General features: G+C 47.6%; 1 protein-coding gene across 1 annotated transcript in view; it reads right to left on the bottom strand.

Moving 5' to 3' along the window:
• The window catches only part of Abcc4 (ATP binding cassette subfamily C member 4), a 174,255-nt gene that overhangs the window by 66,169 nt on the left and 85,333 nt on the right, over positions 1 to 22,753 (bottom strand). The gene's annotated exons all lie outside the window — the stretch shown is intronic.

Here is a 22,753-nt window from a genome sequence, read left to right as displayed (position 1 = left end):
TATCCATCCGGTTTTCCAGCACCATTTTCCCACAACCTGTGGGTCACAACCCCTTTGGGGGGGGGTCACATATAAGGCATTTACATTACAATTCATAACAGCAGCAAAATTACAGTTATGAGGTGGCAATGAAATGACGTTATGGTTGGGGGGGGAGCACAGCATGAGGAAGTGTAGTGAAGGGTCTTGGTGTTAGGAAGGCTGAGAACCACTGCTCTAAAGCATTTCAGACAAAGGACAAATACCTAGGATATATAAGTAACTCAAAAAAAAAAAAAAAACTTAACACCCAAAGAAACAGATCAACAGCTGGGCTTGGAATCGAGGAGACAGCTCCTGCAGTAAAGTGAGTTTGGGCCCCAGGTCCCCAGCACTCAGGCACACGGGCTCCACAGCGTGTGCTCATCAGACTGCGGAGCAGAGACAAGAGAGTCTGTGAGGTTCACTGACCAGACAGGCTAGCTGAATTGACTGCCTTCAAGATCAGTGAAAGACCTTTCTGATGATGATGATGATGGTGATGATGAAGAAGACAACACTGGCCTCCGGGATCCACACACATACGTATGTACCACTCACACATACATGAACATGTACACACACAAAAGAAGTCATAATAAAGGGCTAATAGGATCATATAATAGGCAGTTCTCAAATGATGAAATACAAATGGCCAGGAAAGAAGAAAAAGAAAAATGCCCAAGCTCTTTAGCTGCAGAAGAAATGAAAATTGGAATACACTAAGATTCCGGTCACACGGTTATCGTTAGGAGAAAATCCTGGCAGAGGATGCAGGGAGGGCAAGAACCTTTACACATTGCTGTTGGGGACGTAAACTGATTTGGCTACTATGAAAATCAGTATGGGCCAATACCAGAATTACCATTTGACCCAATACAACACTCCTAAGGTAAGATACCCAAAGGTCTCTTACTCAACACATCAGGTACCTGCACACCCGTTGATGGGTTCACTATTCACAAAAGCCAAAACAGAAAATGTAAAATCAGCCCGGGTGTTCATCAGCCCACGGGTGATTAAAGAAAATGAGGCACACTACATGAAATGGAGTTCTACTCATGCATAAAGAAGATGAAATTATAGTTTGCTGGAAAATGGAAACGACTGGAAATCACCATGTTACTCGAAGTAAGCCGGACTCAGATAAATGTTTCTTTCTTCTCATCTGCGGATCCAGATTGCGCACGCATATTTTAGAAAGCCATACATGTGAGACGCGGCAGAGGGATTGCGGGAAAGACGCACACAAGCCAGAGAGGAGCGAGAGACAGGGAAGAAAAGGGGCTGAACACATGCAAGGAGCATGTTACACTTGAGAGGAATTGTTCTCCCGAAACCCCTTACCCGGTGCAACGGATAAATGCGGGCAGAGAAAAATCCGTATTACTCTAATACTGTACTGCACAGGCAGACTGGAGGGAAGGCAGAATGGATGAACAACTTTGAGAGTGTAACCCTTTTGACCCGCAAATTCTATCGCTAGGACCTACACACACACACACACACACACACACACACACACACACACACACGGGGCAGGGACGGCGCTTTGTACGAAGTAAGGGACAATGCGGACTGGCCGGCCACCACGAAGCCCGAGTTGCCACCACGAAGCCCTCCCACATTGTTCTGCTTTTCTGTCTTGTCTATAGAGAAAATTTCACAGGAGATGTCACCAAACTTCTTTCCAAAATACAAATTCATGAAGGGTTACATTTTTAGAAACGGATTGTACAGTATGACCTGCAACCAGACTCACAGCTAGAATTCTGACCTCTCTCCCACAGTCAAATTTCCTTATCTTTACATGGATCACCCACGTCTAACTTGGACCCTTCACCTTATTTTTGGAGTCAGCTGCTCCCACTAAATCTAGAGCACGCCGATTCAGCCAGACTGGATGGACAGCAACCCTCCTATGCTCCCAGGGGCCCAGTGCTACAGCAGGCTTTTACGTAGGTGCTGGAGAGAGTCAGAGAGTTTACCTTCCACTGATAACCTACAGAGAACACAGGCAGCTGGAAGGCAGAAGTGCCCCGTCGAGGGTGAGTGAGGGTGGTCTCTCGTGGGACCGTGGCCAGTGGTAGGTCGACTAGAGGAAAACAAGTGAATGAGCCACCTTCTCGTGAGACCTGTGTGCCCTGGGCAACGTGGCTGGACAAAGGTCAGTCCGAGGCAGACAGCACTACGCGCCCTGCCGAGTCATCGGGCCAGTCAGAACGGCTGCGGTCATGCGCGGTGAAGTAGACATTTAAAAAGTGGGTCAGCCTACACTTCCTTTAACACTCTAGAAAAAAGCTCAGCCAGCCCCGGGGAGCACAGAACAGGAGCCTCGGGGGTCCTCCAACCTGGCTCAGAGCTGGCCACCACCACGGTGAGGTTCAAAGACCAAAGATGTGAAACAAAGCGGCCACACGGGTCCTCGCCCTCCTGTGACAACAGCAAGCGATGATGGGGTGGACCCCCCCCATCCAAGCTCAGTGAAAACTCAGACTCCCTATCCGCAAAAAGGAAGCCATGAATGGGTGACTGCGTCTTCAGGACCTCGAGCGTAGGTCAGGGTACTACAGACCGGGATGGAGGGCGAGCGGGAGCAGACTGCTGAGCTCAGGAGCGGTGGGCACGTGTGGGTGCTACCCATTACTGTAGGAGTTCAAAGCTGAAGGGGGCATGGAAGACCAACCTCACGGCTAATAACCCCCAGATCGTACATTCTGCTTTGACGGATCTTCGAGACACAGAGGAGGAGGTGGAAAGACATCCCTCAGAACACACGTTTGCGTGGATGATAGACAACGTGTGGCCTGCGGTTTGTCGAGACAGAGACAGACTTGAGCACAGAATGGAAATGGAGAAAGATGAATTACTGGGGATCTCCACTAAAACTTCCCGCAGTCGGGAAGAAGTCTCATTCATGCAGTTCACTCCAGCTCTTCAGAGCTGTGTCTGTAAGGAGCAAGGATGGCAACCGCCAGGGGTGGGCACAGCTGGAATGGGAGGACACTCTATACCTCTGAGCTGGCTGGGGACAGTCAGATAGGATCTACAGAAGAAGGCCCAAGAGACCAAGCCCACCTTTGCCAATTCACACAGCAGCCTCACCCTGCAGTGATGGGAGATGCCATTCTGTAAATAGGTTTGTCTTATTGGTTGACGAATAAAGCACTGATTGGCCAGGCAGTAGCTGGGAAGATACTGCCGCGAGCTAACCATAGAGGTCTGGAGGTCTGTACAGACAGGCAGGAAGTGACTTTGCTGGGCAGAATCAGAAATATAAGCAGGGACAAACAGGAAGTCTCTCTCTTCTCTGGAGATGTGGCAGGCAAAGGAGATGTAGGCCCGGCATTCCCGGTAAGCCAAGACCACGAGGAAACACTTAGATTGTTAGAAATGAGTTAATATTTAAGACAGAGCTAGCCAATAAGAAACACTAGTAACAGGCTTTATAGATAATACAGAGTCTCTGTGTGTTATTTGGGGCTGACGCGGGTCCGGGACCAAGCTGGCGGAAAGTGCTTGTAACAACGCAGAACGGATGTTAAGACCTTGTTGTGGTCATTTGAGTGCACTCACACCATCACAGGCCAGACACTGGACGTCAGAGACTGTTACACAAAGCAGACACACCATCTCCCAACTGCGACAAAGTGGCTGCCCCACTTAAAGACCAGGCAGCTGCCACTTTGAGATGAAGAATTTAACTCAATTAACGTCAAGTTGCGAGGGTGCCAAGCTGCACTCACACCCAGTATTCAGAAGGCGTGTTCTTGTCAACACATCCGTGACACGCTTTGCAGCACACTTCCGCAAGCTCCACTGAAAACCTTCTGGGAAGAATGAGCCGGCCGGCACGGTGTCAGGCTGGGCAGGCATTACCCTGGCACGGATGGTTATGAACAGACGTGCTGTGGGAAGCCCTGCCCTGCTGATGGATTAATGGCAGCAGTGTTTGGCCATCGCTCCTGGTCAGAAGAGTTTCAGGAACCCTCTCTTGGGTAACCATAATTGAAGTAAACCATTTAAAATAACTCCACCTCAAACAGAGGCCCTGTTAACGAGGAGCAAACAAATGGCTGTAGGCAGAGGGTCTAAGGAATTCATGACTGGGTAGCTCAGCCCAGGGGCTCCCATTCCTCCTCATTGAACTCCTGGCCATTTGATCCAGCTGCCTGTGCCTGGAAGTCTGATGGCGAGTTACCCCGAGGGATGACAAACACTCCACATGTCACCTGGGGCGTCTTGGTTCCGAAGCAACTATTAAATGCTTTTCTAAGCATTAAGGAGGGGAAAAAAAAAAAAAAAAAAAAAAAAAAAGGAAGGCTGGCCAGGGGGCTTCCTCACCCATGAATACCAACGCTACACCTCCAAGAGTGTCTGGCACAGGTCCCAAGGACAAAGCGGGAGAGCAGGTCTCTAGAAGACTCACCCAGACTTGAACTCTGGAATTAGGCAGGCCTCACGAAAAGCTACAAGCCTCTGTGGACCACAGAGGAATCTAAGAACTCCGGCTGCTGAGGAAACAGGAAGCTGCTGATCTTGACCTCTCCTGCTACAGGCATGTCCAAGTGGGGTTTGTTTCCCTTATCCAGCACCCTTTGACTGTCACTCACGGCCAAATGCTCATGAAAAGTCCAGAAAAGTGAGTATCGATGGGACAAAACACAAAGGCCTGGAAACGCCCAGCAGCCTGAAGAACATGACCCCACAAAGATGGCAGCCGCTATAGACAGCACCCACTTCCAAAAAGGGCCAGCATCCAACTAGATGACGAGGTTACCGTGGATGGCAGCTACCCCCGACACGCAAAATCAGCTCTTTCTATCTCCAAGGCTTACACGATTGTATGTAATACTCAAAAAATAGGGCAGGAAGACGTTTGGTGCCAGGACAGGACAGAACTCGAAGACAATGGTCCCTCTCACTACCCCGCCCTATGTAAAACAACCGAAGGTGTGCTGGAAACAGATCAACCAACACCCAAATCTGATCTTCACTTCCATCTCCAGCGATCATTTTAATATCTGGGATCTGCCAACAGACGCTACACCAAGCTGGCTACGCCATGCGAAATGTAAAATGCGTGGACCTTTGTTGGGGGGTTTAGAAAGATGTTTATAAAACACATTCTTTCCAACTACTGCATTACTCCTTTTTTTAAAGTCGAGATAAGCCCTGTAGCATTGGACACAGTACTGTAACTGCTTTCACTTACGCATCTTCTCAGTTAGGGAGAGCTCTAGACACATTACCTCCTAGTCAAACCATCACCTCGTCCTTGCGGAGGATTCCGAACTATTACAATTCCATTCCCCTGCCCTGGATCTTTTCCAGGCCCGCCATATCTGTCTCCACACCTCAGCATTCCCGGCTGAGTTTAATTCATGGGTTCCTAAACCCAGCAGCCACTGTTTCCCAGGGCTCGTTTTTCTTGATTTCTCCCACAGTATCAGATACTGTTCCCTGGCCTCCTTTGAAAATGCCAAGCGTACCTCGGGGCGCCATTATCCTTTCTTTTAATATCTACCCGTCTCCATTCCTCCACCTCGCCTATTCTCCAAGTGCAAGTGTCTCCCTTACACGGGGCGGGCCTCGCCATTCCAAACCCTGCCTCCTAAGGGTGGCCATCAACCCCTCTCACTAAGTCAGCCAACCCCACAGAACTGCACCCAACCCAAGTCCCACTGTCTGTCTTTCCCCTTTCTCTTAAATGCCCAGTGACCCAGCTGGTGGGCTCTGCCTGTCCATGTCCCTGACAGGGTTAGCGATACTGTGGAAGAACACAGGCTCAATGGCGTCTTGCCTGAAGTGTTTAACGGGGCCGGTTGATGAACTTCCCACAAATGTCAACAGAAGCCTTGGATACTTACGGTGTAAGATCTGGCTGTCAGACATTTCTATCCTGTTAAGCAAAAGCTACATTTGTGATTCTGAGTCTTTAATACTTTGGGGGACCTTTTGTGAGTTTCAAGCAGCAACCTTCTTGGTGGAGAGACGTCTTCTGAGCTGGCCTTCCCATAGCCGATGAATGCTATTACATCGAATAACTTAATCAGAACCCAAACTGCTCTTAGATTTCTGCAGAGGCAATTAAATAACAATCCGATGCCGGTTAATCACATTCAAACAAGAGTCTGTCCGAGGAGAACCCTGCACACACTGGAGACTATTTAATGGTCAAATACTTGGCAAGCTCTTAGCTAAACAATGATTCATTAAACCTCCTTTGCCACACAATGGCTAAGCTAAACTCAATGTGAAAGAATCGAAACTCTTTTGTTCTCCCATAAAAAGACATCAAACCTCTGTGCGTGATATTCTTTTCTCCCTCACCTAGCAGGCTGCTCAAGGCATGATTCATGCAGTGTTCAGCTGCTCCTATGCCTGGGGGGTGGGGAGGGGGAGGCCCGCAAGTCCTCCTGGGCCTGGGACGCTAGAGCAGGGCAACTCTTCTCTCCCAGTCTGTATGAGTGCGGGGCTGGACAGCTGACCACAGCAACCCAGCAGCTCTGCTCACACAGCAAAGAAGCCTGGACTCAGAGCTACCTTCCTCCCCCCAAAGGCGATGCATGCGGCCCTAGGAGGAAGTGATTACCCGCTATGCAAACCCAAACAACTTGCCAAGCCAGCAGAAACCAGTCCGACAATTTTGGTTCCCTGTGCCACTCTTATCAACAAGGCTCTTTTAAATTAAGTGTCCCATTATAAGGCAGCTCCCTGTGGAAACCCACAGACCCACTTTGAGTTCAGCTGATAATTCACAAAGGTCTGCTCAGAGCGACCCATAACTGCCCTACGAGTGCATTTCTTCCTGTGGAAAACACATCCAGCAGAGGGACTCTGCTCTGCATTTGCTGGGATTCCCCGGTCCCAGTGTGGCAAGCACCCAGTGGTTCCACAAAAGTGTTGTTCATTTAAAACAGGGCCTTTGCACTCCGGATGTGAATTAGAGATGGCAGAGGTAGCTGGAAATGCCCTCTAGGCCGGAATACTGCAGAGGAACCCACCGAGTAGTGGATTCCTCTCTACGGTTAGTTACCAGGGAGAGGGGGAGACCGAACCCTAGCTTAATTAATCACTGGGTTCTTGATGGTTTTATCCCGTAGATAAACATGAAATTTTACTTGGGAGTAGAGTTTGGTGGCAGGGTGTTTGGACATACATGCAGCTCTGGGCCCCCCCCACCCCCTAACATGGGAAAAATACATAAATTAAAATTCCCAAAACCTAACTAAATAAATAGTATATTTCTCCTCGTTGAAGAAGGAAGTGTGTACTAAGATATTTCATGGAAGAGGAAGAACCACTTTTCAAACATATTTGTCAGCTCCTATCTCAAAATTGCAGTCATCAGCACGCATCAAAGCTTACAAGATATAACATCATTTAGATGAAACACTTAAGAAATCTCATAGAAAAATCTATTTTAACTCCACCCACATAGTGAGCAATGGGAAATAAAGTTCCCAGTTTCTGGCTCTTGTGTGCAAAGTATTAAAATCATACGCAGATTATAACAGTGTATCAGTAAATGTAGGCCAGGCTAGGTGCTTACTGGATCTGGTATACACATATAAACTGTGAGGTAAACACTGTGATGTCATCACACCACAGGGAAAAAAAATAAAGCACTGGAGACCTGGCTACCCAACACTGAAAACGGTTTTTGTGATCTCTACGTTTTGCTTTCTGTTACCTCAACACCACCTTGATGTTTAGCAGCTCTGAATGTGTCTATTTCTCAGCTAAAGCTGAGAAATGACTTGGAGGAGGGAGTGGGGGGAGTCACACGGCATCTAACATAAACACAGCATGGCAAAACAAATTTTCCTGCAAATATAAGCAGTTTTACAGTCTGTGGAAGCAGCGCTGGGGTAGACGTAGGCGAATTAAACTGCTGAGCGGACGGGAACGGAACACTTCAGCAATAAATACAGCTCATTGTAACCAATCGTCACATCAATGAGGGCGTTAAAAATAGACCGCAGTCTTCAAGGAAATGGTGAGTTTAAGGGGGAGAGCGTCCTTGCTGGAGAAGGAGGTGTATTGTCAGACGCAACTGCCCATTAACCAGCCGGCCCTGTCTCTCCTCCAGGGGCCTGCAAGGCAGCGTCCTTAGGGTCTTATCTCTCTGTCCGGTGCCTTTGGCTGTGTAGATTGCCACATGCCATTTCCAATCTTCCCACAGGCATCTTATAAATACAAATATGAAAATATGCCCGGGGTTTTTCTCTCCCTCTTCCTTGCCCCAGACTGACAGAATGTTATCACAATTGTAGCGTCTCCCATGTCACCCCTGGACTGTCGGGCCAGAATGCTCAGCGATTATAATATCCACTTATCTAGGCTGTTAACATGTAACAAAATTTAGGTGGGGTACGTGCCCCTTAAATTAATTTACTGCTCGAAAGAGACTTCTTATGTCAATCCTGTCAAAAGGAAGGCAGAAAACGTGTCCAGAAACTAACTGCATACATCTGAATACAGTTTGCATTCGATCTAAATTTCAAGTGTAAGGCAATAAAATAGAAGGCACTGGAAGGGAGGTGACGTTGAGAGCGGCAGGAAAACGCCCACGCTCCCAAAACAGGGTCCCAGCAGCCCTGGTGCTCTGGGAGTCCGTGGCCCACTGCCTCAGGGGACGGAGCTTTCCGGGTCACTGAGAACACAAAGATGCATGTTGGCATCTACCGACTAAAGAAATGATTCTGTGTTCCACAGCCAGGAGCAAGGCCACCACCAAAAGCCAGAAAACACTAGGGGCTGGTTTGGTTACCCTGTGGCGTGAGTGACTAGAACCTTCGTAGACCGTACAATGCTTCAATCAGTACGGCAGGACTACCATGATTATATGATCCAGCGAGTCTGTTTCTGGACAGACACCCCAAAGAAACACAAGCCAAGAGGCAGGTGTCAGTATAGTCATGGCCACAGCAACATGGCTCACAAAAGGCCAAGCAACCCCCTGTGTGGCGAGGGACGAAGGGACAAAGTGAAGACACAGACTCAGAGCCACCCTCGGCCTCAAAAAGAAGGGAAAGGTTGGCCTTGGGTCTGGCACGCATGATGCCAGGAGACATTACTCACACAGGGAAATCTATTTTAGACTCCATTTATAGGAAGCACCTAGAGTGCGTACCCTCAAAGACACAGGAAGCAACAGGCTGGGTCAGGGGACAAACAGGAGCCAGGGTTTCTCACGCGACAGAATCAGTCTGGGAAGATGCCGAGTTCGGGAGACGACTCGTGAGGGTCAAGGCTCTAGAGCAGTGCTCGTGAACTTAACATCACCCAACCGTGGTTAAAACCCGGCGGCGGCGTAGTAAATTCTTAGTCGTCTTTTGTCACAATAAAGAGAAAAAAAAATTCAGACTTTTACCTCTCCTTCCCCTAGGATCCATTCTGTTCACGGCACCCATCCATTCTAAGCTCGACCATCACTTTTGCTGTTAGCATCCTATTACTCGAGTATCAACTTGACACAACATAGTTGCCTAGGAAGAAGAACCCGATCAGACGGACCCGTGGCCACGTCAGTGACAGACTGTCTTTACTGACAATTGATATGAGAGGACCCAGCCCACTGTGGGTGAGGCCATCCCCAGCAGGCGGGTGTGGGCTGTGTGTGAAATCTATGAGAGCAGAAGCCAGCATAGGAGCGGTAAACAGCGCCCTCCGTGGCTTCTGTTCAGTCCCGGCTTCCTTTCCATGATGGCGTGACCAGGACGTGTCAGTGTAAACAAACCATTTTCCTCCTCCCCAAAGTTGCTTTAGGCTACAGTGTTTATCACAGCCACAGGGAAGAAACTAGAGTAGTTAGCTTGCTCAACTCAACAAATCCACCGCGAACCCCATCATTCCAGGGCTAGAGAGGAGTTCCAGGCACAGCAGCCCACGCTGCAGCCATCTGAGGGGACTGTATGAGGACTGCCCCAGCCAGCACGCTGGCCCAGCCCGCTGGCCCAGCCCGCTGAGGGCAGAGGGAGCAGGACACCCAGCCCCCGGAGGCGGGAAGGGAGATGGGTGAGGATGAGGAGGTGTTCCCTGTCTCACTCTGCAGAACACCAGCAATTTTCCTGTCTCCACAGCCCGTGACACAACCCGTATTCTGGGACCCTCTGCGTGCCCACTTCCCAGCGCCTTGAAAACACTTCCAAGGTAAGATGCAAAATATCAACAAAAAAACAGAATCCCACCCACCCCGTGAGTGTGACGACTGTGACGTGGCTAAAGCAACACAATCATGGGGTCATTAAAGCCTCCCATTTTCCGACACGATCTCCAGTCAGGAAGCCCCATCAGAACCCAGTAATTAGTGGGTCTCCATAACCAAAAGCACGATTAACGGCCTTCAGGAGGCGCCAGCAGGCCTCTCCCCAGGTGACTGGTGTGATACAGGAACACAAAGCCAAGCAGCTGCTGGAGATGGAGGAGGATTTTAAATATAAGGGGTGGGTGTGGGGGGGGGGGAAGACGGTGAACTGGGGACAAAGACAGACATACAAGGGTGACCACAGGACAGGGGTGGGGGACTGCTTTTGAACTTGCAGCAGGGAGGCACTACACACGTTATGCTAGAAAATGAACGGTGCCTAAGGGCATGCACCAAGAGATGCGTGATGCCAGGCTATGGTTCAGGTAGGGTCCTGGGTGCTCGGTGAGCAGGGAAGGTGCTCCAGGGAAGCATGGAGCCCAGGGAGCAAGATGGGCTGAGAAAGCAGAAGTGACCTCAAAGGAATGGCACACACCCCATGCCCTCATTCTCCGTGTATCTGTAACTCGTCTATTCTGTCTGAACTTGAGGCCAAAAGCAGGACCCGTTTGGGGTTCCAGTACCCAGGAGGCTCCTGTCTGCACAGAACATGCCTTTTATTTCTAAAAGGCAGTGACTAAAAGTACTGCGTAAATATGTTCTCCTCTGTGCAGAAGCTATTTGCAGACCTCAACAAGTCAGGTCAGGCCGGGAAGATGCAAGACTCAGAAAAAGCTCAGTCCTCCCCCACCCAAAGCTGGCTATCCTGCTCTGTGGACAGCGTGAGCAAGGCTGTCCCAGTAAGATGTTTTCACTCACACTTAATTTAGAAACGTTCCTAAAGACACACAACAAAATGTAGTAGCAACACTAGAATCTAAAGTTAAGAGAGAGTGAGTGGCAGGGACGTGGCTCAGTTAGTAGCTTCTTGCCTGCCATGCACAAGAGCCTGGTTTCCAGGCCCAGCACCTGCAGACATCACGTTCACACCCATAGTTAGCTGTGGGCTGGGGCAGAAGGATCCTAGGCTGCGCTGCAAGTCTGAAGCCAGCCTCGGCTACAGGACACCCTGTCTCAAGAAAGGAAAAAAAAAACTGGCATGAGGATTATAAATATATAATTCTCAGATTCAAGTTTCTTTCCTTGGTTCTTTCAGGACCCGGTAAAAACCCAGAGGCCGTTCACATCCCAATGAACGTTCTTGCCTAGCATGCATGGGACCCTGGCTCCATCCCTGGCACCTACAAAATAAAAGTCAAAGAAAAAACCCTACTGATGTTAGAATGAGAAAATATTTTGCCTGGCTTTTCACTTACTTAATAAACTTCAATTATAAATTTCATAAACACTAACCACAAATGATTACAGGAAAGCACGCTATAGTTAGGAGCCCAAAAACATTACTTGTAGATACAAAATACAGAAGTCACATTTTAAAAATGTTAGCTAACTACCGGCCTGAGACACTCCAAATGTTCATGTCTATTTCTAGTTAAATTCCAGTCTATGTTCTAACAGGACAGAAATTAGAACATGAAATGGGCCTGTTTAGAACATCAGCCATATGATTTTTTTTTCAGACATAATTTAAAATTTTTAAGTGAAAAATGATTTTATTAATACTTAAAGGATGTCTCAACTTTAAAAGGGAATATTAGCTAACCCTGGCTGGGCAACCAGTAGCCTTGCTAGAGGGTATTCTCAGCATCAATGGTGGAGAAAGGAATCCGGGTAACGTTACATCTCTCTGGTTACTCACAGCTAGCCAGCATCCTCGGGGGTGAGCCCCATCAAACTTGCAGAGTTGGAGAGGGCAGAATCCCCCAGCCCCACAGGCTGAGCTCAGTAGCCTGGGTGCAGTTACTTCCTGCCTTCTGACCTAAGGGTGGGCAATGCACTGGGCATAAGAAAAGTGTTAAGTCAAACACCCAAAATGCCAGGAGCTCAGCCAGGGACATGCCTGCATGTTTCTACGTCACAGCCACTACAGCCAATACGTTACTGCCCAGACCTGTTCATGCCGGACTCCCCTCAGGCCGGCCGTCTGTACTGGGGACTCTCACTCAGAACATGGCTTTCTGTGACTCTGGGTGACTCCACCAGGCTCAACTGGTCCTTCCCTCCCGGTCCCACTCACAGTAAGAGCTCTCACTGTTCCCATGACGGTGTAGATATTACACATTCTTAAAATAACAGAGAAAATAAAAGCCACACTTGCAGAGGGCAGTTTAAGGTTCCGTATAGCAGAATGGCTATTCAAGGGAGATGCAGAAATAGTTAACGTCTGTATTTAATAGCAAGGACAGAAACAACAGAACACAGAAAACCAAGTTTGGTGGATAGTGCATGCTAACCTCCAGTATCTGAAAGACGGAGGCAGGAGAGTCATAGGTTAGAGTCCAGCCCAGCCTACACGGAGAGTCCCAGCCACTGTGGACCACATCCTGAGACTCTGCAAAACAACCAACGATAACCGGAGAGAAATCAGTCTGTGGGTGCTGGGGAGGCTACAGGCCCCGCACTGCGGGGGTGTTTGCAAGCAGAGAGGAAAGGCTACATTGCGAAGGGTCCTTCTGGGAAAGTCCCGCCAGGTCCGTCAGCTTCTACCCGGAACACTCCACAGAACACGACGTGGACACTGAGAGCTTTCATTCTGTTCTCTTTATATAAGTCACTTTAGGGACTGTCCCAACCCGACACGCTGCAGACAGTTCACAAGACAGGGGCCTTTGATCTTTGTGGTTTTACCATGTATGCTTCTAAAATTTCTGGAATGCACCCAGGGAGGCAAGCTGCTTGACAAAGACACTATAAATATCCGAATAAATAAATACATACAAACATCTGGAACCCTGATTAAGCACCAAAGTTTTATTACTTGTGAAGAAGTAGGAGTGTGTGTGGGGGGGGGTGTCACGAAGCAGCATTTTTATTTTTAAGAAAAGTGTCCGTGCTCTCCGCATGATAAAGCCCTTGTAATAGAAAAAATGCCGCAGAGATGCAGTCCTGGGGAGAGCATGGACGGCCAGTGCTCTGCAGCTGCCCTCCACGGAGAAGCAACGTAGGCTTCGAGATTCACTTACAACAACCAAAGGCTGGAGAATACGTGTGAAGTACCAGCCACTGTTTACGACAAAAATAAACACAGGGTGATATGTTCCTTTATGTCAGTTTCAAATTAATTATGCGTGTGTACAGACTGCAGTTCGCTCGCTGTGAAATCATCTTGTGGGGTGAGATCTAGGAGTGAGGTACTCAGAATAGTAAGAGAGGGAAGTTGATGTACGTGTCACCCCAGTTCCATTAAATTAGAAAAAGCAAGAGGGATACACAAGTGTGGTTAAATGTGAACTACTTGTCACCTAGTTAGAGTTATGACCTGCGATGACGCCTTCCTGATGAGGCCCTTCTAGTTCATTATGGATCCCCCAGTGGAATGGAGATTGGACAAGTACAGAGAGGTCAGCCGGTAGGCGTCTTAGCACACAGAAGGACATGCTGTCTCCCTAGGGACAGAGTGGCACACGCACTCCCAGACTCCCCCGCCCCCCCTTCCCGCACTCCGCCATTCCCTCACTTCAGCTTTACCGCAGACCCTTCCACACCCAATGGCCTCGCTTGTCAAATCCGCCTTAGCTCTTTATAAACCTTCCGGATTCTCGGCCCTCCACAAGGGCAGAGTTTCGGTTCTTACACCACAGGTCTTAGGCCTGTTCTGCCCTGGGCGTCAAGGTACACAAGAGCAAAGGACACAAAAGCCTTCGAAGACTTCTGGGCCTAGCTTGAGACACGGTGCCTGATTGGATTCAACACCAGGGCCCAGAAGCATCTCTTCGCGGGGCAGGTGAAGATCGAGTGAATCTACACAGAGCAGCACTGTGCGTGTTTACTCAGAAGAGAGACACTGTGGGTTGCCATCCCGAGAGCTGAGGCCCGTGTTGTGTCCGGCTGGCACCTGGCCACCCAGAGAAGGGACGAAGAGGTCACCAGATGTGGACATCAGCAAAAGTAAATAAACCACCAGGGGTCAGGTTCAAAACAAGAGGAATATTCCAGCTTGTTCCTGTGGCAGCTGCAACCCAGAAACTTGGCCCTGATACAAAAGCATGAGGGTTAGCTGTGTGGGGGGCGCAAACCGGCCCCCTCCCCCCGGGCCTCGGCACCTCCTCCACAGCCCGTGCCCATGGGGCTCAGAGAGCGCAGAAAAGACACGCACATTTTTATGGTTCTGGTTTGCCTCCACCTCAAGGACGGCAGGGTAAAACGCAACAAATGGAAGAATTCGTCTTGCTCTTCCGTGCAGCTTCAGGAAACCTAAGCATCCAGCGTCACATGCAATTGCTCTGTCCTCACTCACACCACTCACTCAGTGCAACACCCTAAGTCACTAGGTGCTCTGCAAGAAAAAAAAAAAAAAAAAAATACTTGGAGCTGAATGTTTGGTGGTTTATTAATGACATCTATACCAGCCTCCACAACTGCCGTGACAACCCTTGGCACGAAGCTAGAAACTGCACAAAGGGAAACTCACGGACTCCTCCCTGTCCCTGCGATCTGTTCGCAATCCACACCAAAGGGACCTTTGACTATTCCCGCTCTTGGGACAGCTCCGCTTCCTCAGCCTCTGCTCCTGTCGTCGCTGATGCGTCCTGCATTCCTACCCCTGTGCGCACCCCCCATTCTTGGTACACGGAGGGGGCTCTTTGCTCACACCACTGTGACGAGGAAAGGACTCCCAGCCACTGGGCTTTCTCCAGGGGGCCTGCAGAGAGGGATCCCGGAACTCCTGAAAATGAGCCAGGCGTGGAGCATGCCTGTAATCCCAGTGCTGGAGAGGCAGAAACAGGATCCCTGAGTCTCGATGGCCAGCCCACCTGGCTCAATGGGTGAATCCCAGGTTCATGAGACAGTCTCAGGAACCCTGGCCGGCCAATGCTGACCTCCGCATGTTCCTTCACACGTGTGTGTGTGTGCACACGCACCTTAGCAGCCACACGGTGTCCTCTTACACTGTTAAACGAAATGACTTCCAAACTATTTCATTAATCCAGGTTACACTGAAAACCCAACGTGCATTTGTTTATGGATAGTTAAAAGTCACCTATATCATAATTCTCCTTGGTGTATGGATCCTCTCCTCACAGAATCAGAGAGCTAAGGAGAGAGAAGGATTTCCTATGTAAGGAAAAAAAGGGTTTGACTGTGGGGCTGTTTAATTGAATTTTTTTTTTTTTTTTAAATCAGAAATTCTCCAGTTGCAGGGTGTGGGAATGCGCCTGCTGTTACTGGTAAAACCCTGCTGACAGGTCTGCAAGAATATTCTCGGCTCATATTTGTAGATTTCCATGGCTAATTTTTTTCATACTCGTTGTTACCCCTTTCCCTCCAAATCCATATTCTGCCCGACACTTCCCATCACTCACAGGTTATGCCTGCTGTTGTCACCCACAGGAACAAATATTCATCCCCTAAGAGCCATACCACACAAGCTTTTCATGCTTGTTAGGGGAAAGCCAGGCTTCTGCGGGACATCAAAGCCCTTTCAGACCACGACCTCAGCTGCGTCCTTCCCTGGCATTCAAAACTCGGTTGCATTAAATAATACCAGTGTAGGTTCAGAATGAAATAAAATCACGACGGGTTCCAATCTCTCGGGCTGTCGTGGATTCCACACTCCCTCAGATGAAAGTCCCCGTGGCTCATGTCTGAAAGGTTCCCTGAAAGCTCAGTGGACCCCACTAGTCACAATTGGGAACTGTTAATATTTTCATCAGAAAGGAGTAAGAGAGTTTTAATTCACCAAGACATTACAACCAGCAGACATAGCTCAGGCCATGCAGCCGATAAAGCCGGCGCTACAAGGCAAGGGCAGCAATGTAGCTCAGTCACAGTAGACTCAACCTCGCATGGCACGTGTGTTACCGGCAGCAAAAACCCAAGTGAGGGGCACATGGCACATGTTCGCCATGCCAGCACGGGGGAGGCGGAGGCTACGCAGTTTGATGCCCACAGACAAACAGAAAACGAGCGAAACAAACAAAGCTCAACCTCAGAAATGGGATGGAGACCGTTGCAGAACAGCCGTCCAGCGCCGTTTCCCTGTTCAGATCAGAACACACGATTCCGTATTTCTTGGATTTTTCAGGGCAATGCACTTTGCAGCTAAGTCTCACCATTCCGTGAACTTTCACTTTTATTTGCTTTCTGTTGAGATATATATATATATATATATATATATATATATATATATATATATATATTTCTGACCAAAAGCAACTTGAGGAGGGAAGGAATTATTTCACCTTAAGCTTCCGAGTCACAATTCATCATTGCCAGAATTCAGGTCAGAAACTCCAGGCAAAAACCATGGAGGAGAGATGCTCTCTGGATCAACAATTCCTCCCTTGATCCCTGCTAGTTTTTGTTTGTTTGTTTGTTTGTTTGTTTTTTAAATACAGCCTACATCCATCTGCCTAGGCATGGTACCACCCACAGTGGGCTGGACCCTCCCACATTTATCATCTATCAAGGCAACTTCTTAGACATGACCATAGGCCAATCTGATTGAGGCCATACTTCAACTGAGGCTCCCCCCTTCCCAGGTGGCTCTAGGATGTCAGGTGGCAATAATAAAAAAAAAACTATCATCACAGTCACGCCGCTTTTGCCAAAATCATCAAAGAGAACAAGACGGGTCAAAGAACCATCCTCTCTCTCTAAACTGTAGGTAGCTGTATCAACGTATTTCACTCCCGAGGCAAAGGGAGGCTGGGGGGGGGGGGGAAGTCTTGCAGAGTTATCGCAGACCAACAAATGAGAAACTGGCTGCTCACCTGCTGTTGGCAGGCTTAAGACTCGTAACTTATAAACAATGACTGTCCTCATATTTCCTTTTTCTGTTGCTGAAAAACAAAAAATAAACACAAGCAAAGGCAACTTGTGGGAGTCAGGGTGTGTTTGTGCTCACACTCCAAGGGTTAAGTCCATCAGTGTGAGGAAAGCAAGGAAGCAGTTGGTCATGTTACATCCACAACTAGGAGCAGTCACCGTCCAGGGTCCAAGCCAAGGAACAGAGCCTTCCACAGAGGGTGGGTCTTTCCATCTCGATCCAGGCAATCAGGATAAACCCCATGGACCAGGGCCTGTCTCCCAGGTTATTCTTAGTTCTGTCAGATTGACGGTTAACGCTAATCATGTGTGGTGGTTTCAATGGGAAATCTCCCTCATAGGCCCATGGATTTAAACATTTGGTCCTTATTGATGGTGCTGTTTGGGGGTCAAGAGACCTTGGGGGGGGCAGCCTTGATGGAGGAAGTACATCACCAGAGGCGGGTTTTAAGAGTTGTATGTAACCTTGTAACCTTCCTGCTCTGTCTCCTATGTACTGATGAAATGGATTCCTTCTGCTTCCTGCTCACACCATCACGCTTTCCACCCCATGACGGCCATGGTATTTTATCAGAGCAACAGAAAGGCAGTTAGTACACCATAAAACATAGAGGAAACTGGAAAATGGGTTTTCTAAAAGCACAAAAATTAATAATATAGTTAAGCCGCATACCTACATTTACTAAATAATAAATAAAAATTAGCTACAATTAGGTGTATATCCCAATATTTCATACTGCTCATGAAAAGCTGTGGGAGCAAAAAAAAAAAATATCTTACTATAAACATGGGCTTTCTGAGGACGAAGGCTTCTCAGACATTGCTGTCCAGGAGCTGTCCAAACATGGTGATCTCTCAAGAGCACTGAGCAGGACCCTTATTTGTTAGCCCCCAGGGTCTAAAAACATCAAATGGAACATTCCAGAAGCAAATAATTCAAAAAATTTAAATGCCTTTAACTGTATAGCATATTATCACTATTCTGTCATTATTAGCTATTGTTGGTCATCTCTCTATGCACATAATTCACGAATTAAACTTTATTGTAAATATAAAAAGGGGGAGGTCAGGGAAATGAATAATGAGATAATTTGCTGTTTTTCAGTAAAGGACAAAGAGCTGCGTACTGAATTCTGCCCCAGAGCCTAAACAAAGGGGCCGGAGGAGGCGCAAGAAGAAGCCTTCTGCATCTGGACACCTTCAGTTCCAGGCTGCCGCCAAAATACCCACACAAGTAAGAAAGTTTACCCTGACCAACAAGTGAATTTACCTGGTCTTTCTGCCACACACACGCACACACACACGCACACGCATGCGCGCGCACGCACACACACACACACACACGCATGCGCACATGCACACACACGCACACACACAGGCAGCACATGCATGCGCACACGCAGCACACACACATGTGCTCACACGCACACACGCATGCGCACATGCACACACACACATGCACGCACACGCGGGCACACACAGGTTGGCCACTATACTAGGGAATGGCCTGCAGAAATGGAGTGGCACAGGACAGAAGTTGTCCCCTGTAGTCAGGAACAGCAGTCCTCCATCCAGAACGTACCTTTTCCTCTCTCCCATTGCCCTGGGAATAACTCATTTTCAAATGTAAATCTTTTTGAACGTTGATGAAAAACAAGAAAGCAAAACTAAGAATTGACTAAACAGAATGAAGACAGCAAGAACTAAAGAAGATAGTTTTTAAGTTAAGATAGTTTTTGCTCAGTTTCCACATCTGACCTCAAGCTAGACTTTGTACTTCAACAACCCATCCTGTTAGACTCCTAGTGGGCATGTGGGGCCACTAACACTTGTGAAATGTTAATACACTAACACTTGTGAAACGTTAATACACTAACACTTGTGAAATGTTAATACGTATCTTATTACTACGATGGCCACCATCTCTTGAGAAGAAATACTGTGCTGAGCATAATTTAGTCTTGACCTATAGAGGGGGAATGTCAGTTCGGATGGGATAATCCCCAGGTCTCAGTGACACAGCACGCCTTTAAAGAGGGAACAGAGAAGGCCAGGGAAGGGCCTGGGGTAAGTGCTCGTCAGTCAAGCATAACGACCCAAGTTCAGATCCCCAGCTCCCACGGAAAAGCCAAGCACAGTGCTGGGAGTCAGGAACTCGGATACCGGTGGGAACACATGGATAGATCTCTGGGGCTTTACCGACCACACCAGGTAGCCAACGTGGACAAATTAGTGAGCTCCAGGTTTGATGATAGAACGTCTCAAAAAATAAGATGGGGAGTGATTGAGGAGGAGTCCTGATGTCAACCTCAGACCACCACACTTACTTACCCACACATATTACATGAAGAGGAGCATACACCACACACGCACACAACCCAAATAAACAAATGAACAAAGAATACACTACCCGGGTAGCTTATGGCAAATCCCCAGCACACAGGCATACAGATAGGTTAGTAGGAGCTGAATTTTAAAAAAATCTCACTCCTACCAATGATTCATGAGAATCCTATTCATTAACTTTTTATTTCATGCTTTGCAACTCACTTAAATGGACATGGCCAGTACGAAGAGGGCTGGACAAGAGAAGAAAGGACATTGCAGACCCGCAGGGCAGGCACTCCGGAGGCAGAGACCAGAGTGAGTGTTTTCTTTTATCGGCTGTCATTTTTGTTAAAAACCTGGATAAGTTTGAATTGCCAGAGTAAACAAATGATGCCTGGATTCAATGACAGGGCACAGGGAAGACGTCCAAATCTATTCCACTCTTGAGTGATCCACGGTTTGATAAGACACTAAGTTTTTAACTCCTGTCACAGGACTGATCTCCGAGACATCAAAGGGTTAGGAAAGGAAATGCTGCAAAACCCTCTGGTGTCTTTTCACAAGGCAGCTGCTCCGAGGGTTTCTTAGCTTTTTCCAACTTAAGAAACTTTCATCCAATTATTTCTAAGCAAATCCTACAGGGTGACAGGGTCACTGAATGTCAGCTCAGATACCTTCATGGAGGAGACTATGGCATGACTGACACTGAATGTCCTAGTCTAGGGACTAGCGAGGGGCTGTCCACCTGCAGACACACCTCCAGCCACTCCTCTGCTAGGCCTCTCCACCCCGAGCTACAGACCTTGATACTTCCCAAGGCTATTAGAATCAGCCGGCAATTTATGGCATTTAAATTGTTGGTTTATTGATGCTAATGGGGCAGTAGGACATAGTAGAAAGTTGTATTTGTCCTGCTTGATTTATTACACCCTTCAATGTTCTAAAAAATGATAACCCATGGCTTCGAAGAACCAACCAGAAATCTCATTTTCTTCGCAGGCTGCTGTAGCTGTATTTTGCGCAAGAGGAAGTTTTGAAGCATCAAAATGTCCATCTGACAGACGTGTAGAAGGATTGCCCAGAATTAGCTGGAGTGAACAAACCACAGAATGTCTCTAAAAACATCCCATGAATAAAATTTGAGGGCTCAACAATCTAAAACCGCCTCAGGTCAACTTTAAATTTCACTTGTGAAATTTATCATTTTTCACGCTTTTTGCAAAAGGTGAATACATGGAAGTTTCTACGTTTTGACCTGTAATAGCGTTAAAAAAAAAAAAAAAAAAAAAAAAAAAAAGTTTCCCCTACTCCAAGGAAGTATATCCATCCATTTACCTGGATTAGTTCCAAAGTGCCACTTAAAAAGAACTTAACTTATAAAATTTCAAACTGTCTTGCCTTAATTACAAATACACTTCTGTACCGAACTTCAGCCACATCATTTTCAAGCAAAAGGTAAACCAGATGTTTGGTACTTACATGCAAAATTGCGCTTATTGTAAAACCAAATTAAAGTTTAAAAAACGAACCCTGGAAAGAAGCTAAGCCCCCACTGAAAACGAAAGCAAAGACAAAACACACAATACCGGTTTTGTGTGAGGCCCTGTGCGTCTTGAGCGCTTTATCTACTTTTCCACAAAGCCAAGGAGACACCAACACCACAAGCTATTCAGTATAATTATTTTGAGTTTGCAAATTAGGAAAATCCCTAAAATTGCCATGTCATTTAAACCGTCAAAAAAATTTAGTTAATCAATGTTAATTGCCTACGTGTCATGCACCGTCTTACATCACACACACACACACACACACACACACACACACACACACGGTTCTACCATGTCCACGCAGCACATAATACTGGAAGCAGTTTAGCAAGGCCACAGAGCAGATTTGCAGACACTTGGGCAGGCTCCGAAGCCAGTTTCTCTACCAGGGTCTACCATGGCTCCAAACCACCATAGAACAATAAAAGAAGGTCACCACAGTCCCTGTTGGGTGAACTCTACTTGTCCTGTTATTTCCCAACTTCCTGTCTTATACCCCTCCCTTTAATTGGAGATAGCGCATCGTGAAAAACTAAATCTCACAGGCACACAGAAGAAGCAGGAATCTGCCAGAGACAGCTGCTTCAATCCAGGGGACCCTAATCAACAACCAGGGTTCTGGAGACCCTGATGCCAAATCAAAAGCCACCATGAGAATGGGGGGAAAAAGATGGCCATGTCTGTGCAAAACGGTGAGGCCCTCCTATTCCACGAAACAAAAGCTCACACGCTCACCTAATCTCAACTTTTAGCAATTTTAATAATAAATAACACACAAACAAACAACAACAAAGCCTACAATGAGACATCCCTGAAAGTTAAGTCGGTTAAGGAGCTTTGAGTTGCTGCAGATTCTGGGGTATGGAAGGCAGGGGTTAGAAAATGTGCCATTGAGGACAACTACTGGGCTTTTTAACTCTCCAATGTAGTAGAGGCGCTGTGTCCTCGCCTGGACTAAAGACAGGCGATCTGAAGAAACAAGCGTCTGTCTGACTTTGCAACCACACAGCTGTTCCTCTTCATCTCGGGACAGTCACGCCAGCACCCACTTATTCTTCCAGTCGGGGGAGGGTGACTTTCCAGTACCCCAGTACTCGCCACAAGGAGTGGATTACTTTTCCTCCCATCAAGACAGGCTTCGAAAAGCTGCTGCCAATGAGAACTTGTGTCTACGGCCTAATGCATGGGTGGGCCATACCAAACCACACTGGACTTTCATTTTTACCATAAGCAAAGAGGAGTTGCGTGAGAAGGCTGATAAAAGCCTGAGACACAGGTTTAAGACATCGATATGCTCTTGTTCTCCAAAAAGGGAAGGTTAGATTTACAGTCCATACACCCCCCCCCCAAATTAATTTCGTGATTCTAGGCCATTCTAACAGAAGAATGCCTTATAACATGTGTTGTCTGCATGTATGTAAGTGCACCACGTGAGTGCAGAGCTCAGAGCGAACCCTGAATAGCCCAGAACTGGCTGTGCGTCACTGTGTGGATGCTGGAAACCACACCCAGGTCCTCTGCAGAAGCCACCAATACTACAACTGCCAAGCCCTTGCTCTAGCCCCTTATGTTCATCTACTCCTAAGCACCTAAAAGTAATGAAAAAAAATTAAACTACGGTCCTGTCTGTGCCTCAAAGCACAGACAACCCAGGTGTGTGGAGTTGCACTTGCAAGAGTGCATGTCATTGTGCAAATCTCGAGGTGCCTACGAAAGGCGC

This window comes from Phodopus roborovskii, unplaced genomic scaffold (assembly GCF_943737965.1).
Source record: "Phodopus roborovskii unplaced genomic scaffold, PHOROB, whole genome shotgun sequence".
NCBI classification, from domain to species: Eukaryota; Metazoa; Chordata; class Mammalia; order Rodentia; family Cricetidae; genus Phodopus; species Phodopus roborovskii.
Note: the sequence above shows the minus strand (reverse complement) of the source record. Positions and strands in the feature narration are given on the sequence as shown.